Below are 3,622 nucleotides of genomic sequence, written 5' to 3' on the forward strand. Positions count from 1 at the left end.
GGAGGGGAGGGGAGGGCAAGGGAGGGGGAGGGGAGTGAGGGGCGAGGGAGGGAGGGGGAGGGGAAAGGGGGAGGGGGAGGGGAAGGGGGGAAGGGGGGAAGGGAGGGGAAGGGAGGGGAAGGGAGGGGAAGGCCGGGAGGTTGATTGCAAGGCATTGTGGGGGCTGGCTTGGCAAATTCAAACTCTGCAGGGCAGGCCTGCAGGCCGGAAACTCTGGGGCAGGAGGAATTTCTTCTACTTCAGGGAAACCTTACTTCTGCTTCTAAGGTTAAATTGATTGGATCAGGCCCACCAGATCACCTAGGACAATCTCATCTACTTAACGCCATCTGATCCAGATGTTAACACCACCTACAAATACCTGAGAGCAAGCCTGCAGGACTGTTGATTGGATAACTGGGGGCTGCGGCCTCTCCAGGTGGACACTCACACTGACCCGCCCCACCCCGCACCCGCAGGCACCCAACTTTGCGCTCCTTGATCTTCTCCTACTTCCTCATTTACTTAAAGCCGCTGGTGTCTCAGCTCATTTCAGACCCCACCAGAAACAGGGCTCTCGGGAAGCAAGGTCCTTGCTAAACCCGTCTTCCCTCCCTAGGCCAGCCGGACACAACACTTGGTCGTTCGGGAGCTTTCCACGTAGCTGAACCATCATTAATCACATACGGTGTTGTTACTACACGGGTATAAAAGCTCTGTCACTGGACGGTGTTCTTATTCTGGGTAAAAACAAAGGCCATTGCTTTGATCCTGGCGAAACCAACGTAGAGAGGAACCAGGAAAGTTCACGAACGGCAAAAGCCACTTCCTACTAACCGCACATCACGTGCCAGGAGCCAACACTGCAGGCTCTAAAAATAGATTCATTAACCTCTATTTTTACCTTTTCATCGGGCAGTCTCCTGTTTGAGCTTACTTGAGGCTGCGGTCCCTTACTTATCCACGTAACCAGCCTTGCTCTCGTCACACGTGTCTACGCTGCGGCCATTCTGCCCCCGGGGACTCTAGGCAACAGCTGGAGGCCTGTTTGGTGGCCCCAATTGCAGGGGGAGGGGTGCTGCTGGCATCTACGGGTAGAAGTGCATCTCCAATGGACAGCACAGGACCCCACAATGAAGGATTATCCAACCCAAATGCCACTAGTGCCAAGGTTAAGAAACCCTGGTCTAGCATGAGTCCTGCCACAAATTCCACTCAAGTTCCTCAAAAACTAAGGCTATAAAGAAAATAAACTTGCTAAATTTTCTTAACTTCTAGTTTCCAGACATTGCTGACATTTCCCTTCAGAATCGTATTAGAGTTTTTAGTGATTTTGAAAGAGTAAGATGAAGAAAATATGTCTGCTTTGAAACTAGCTGAAACACACATGTTCTGAGTGAGTTACTGTTATTGATTGTAGTATTAAATCTTTAAATATGATCACATGTATGAGATGTCCACCACAGTGCTGTTAGTTTATCATGAAACATAATTTATGTTATTGATTTTTTAAGTAACATATTTCAAGTGATTTATTCAATTTTCACCTATTCTTTAACAGAACCTACATTAAATATCACGTGCTCCTTTCAAAATCCATCTCATCTCAAATGTGGCAGGAGAGAAAGCTTTCTAGATCATAACTGTAGCATCCTCACGCCCAGTGATTCTAATTTACGTGTAATACATGTTCTGCTAACAATCCAATATATTTGTCATTGAGGAAAACATAAAGGCTGAAAATAAACTGAAAACTGTGGGGTTTTCATTCCCCATTGTATTAATCAGGATTCTCTAAAGAAATATAATCAATATGATATATGTGTGTTCATATAGAGAGAGAGAAAGAGAGATTGATTACATGTAATAGTATTGCATTATATATTTAAAGACATACACAGAGGGAGACTTACTGCAGGGAACTGGCCCCTGCGATTAGGAAGGCTGGCAAGTCCAAAATCTGCAGGGTTGTCCAAAGGCTCGAAGCTGCTGTAGAACCAGGAAAAGCCCACGTCCTAGTTTGAAGGCCGTCAGGTGGGAAAATTCTCTCTTACTCAGGAGGGGGAAGTCAGCCTGTTGTTCTAGTCGGGCCTTCGACTGATTGGATGAGGCCCACCCTCATCTTGGAGGGAAATCGGCTTTACTCAGGCTACTGATATAAATGTCAGCATCATCCAAAAGAACCTTCATGGAAACACCCAGAATAATGTGGGACCAAATTTCTGGCGCATAAAATTAACTATCACACCCACTGAGGGAAAAAAGGACACCAGGAAAAGGGAAGAAAAAATAGAAATAACTTAAGTGTCCAATAATAAGGAATCAGTTAATTAACTAATTCAGCCACAAACTGATATACATAAACCATTATTTTTTAGTGTAGTAGAAGGTGGCTTAGTATCATGGAAAGGTTTCTTAAATGCCATTGCACAGGCTCTACCGTTACAGACGTGAATTCTTATTGTACCTTGATATATAACTCATCCAGGCCTAGAAATTTAAATCTATTTAATGCTCTCAGGTACTCACTTATCAGAGCAGTAACAGGGAATCACGTAATTGGAAGGAAAGTGTGTGATGATGTCATCCAAATACCCGCTCAGAGTGATAAAGAACAATAAGACGGTGATTTCCGTTTCCCTTAAATTATTGATGGAACCTTGATTTCAGACACTTTAAAATAATAAGCATTTAAATATCAGACTAAGATTTGATGCTGACCACTAACAAGCATGGGAAAAGTACACACCTATCATGGCAAAATGATGCTTCACTCTTCCTGTTTTTTGTTAACACACACAAAAAAATTCCTATTGTTTTGTTACATGGGAGGGACTGATTTGTGCTAAGCAGAGTATTGTTACCATCAAAGGAAACCCTAGGCATCGGTCTGCGTCCTGCTGATGATGCGTGAGGATTCTGTGTCGGGTGACAAAAAAATATAGTTGCTTGGGACTCATCTCAGACGAACTGCTAGGATTTCCCTCCCCTTCTGGTGAGAATGCTGGTCTAGATTTTTACTTAAACTTTTGACTTGCTTTTTTCAGACATGCCCAAAGCAAAAAGCAAAAAAAAGGGTGTTGGGCATGCAAATTACGATACAAAAAAACAGGCCTACAATTTCAGAAACAGTGTTTTCAAAACTACATTTTTCCCACGTCTAAAACAGAGGGTTTTTTTTTTTTTTATCAGAGAGGGTCTTACTGAAGTCATTTCTGAGATTAATCACAAAAAAGTAAAAAGATTATCGATTTTAACTTGATCAGTGTCAGGGACCAGCCTTTCAGAATTCAGTTATAAATTTATAATACATCTATCTGCTAACAAAGAAGAATGTCTATAAAATACATTAAGATCCTACTAGCCCCAAACTCTGAAGCTACAGCATTATTATAGCTACAGTAGTCAACATAATCAGAAAAGTTTTCTTTAGTTTTGCAAAACCAGTTACTGAAATATATTACCTCTATTGGGAGGTTAATGAATTAATTTTTCTTAAACCAAATTCAATAATTTATTAAAAGACCTTCCTTCCCACAGCAGACAGCTTCCTCTAAGTGGCCACCAAACAAAGATGATGCTACTGAACCAGGTCTGTGCACCAGGGGTTCCAGAACTTTACCTGGAAGTTACCTGGGATCTT

This window comes from Orcinus orca, chromosome 18, assembly GCF_937001465.1.
Source record: "Orcinus orca chromosome 18, mOrcOrc1.1, whole genome shotgun sequence".
Taxonomy (NCBI): domain Eukaryota; kingdom Metazoa; phylum Chordata; class Mammalia; order Artiodactyla; family Delphinidae; genus Orcinus; species Orcinus orca.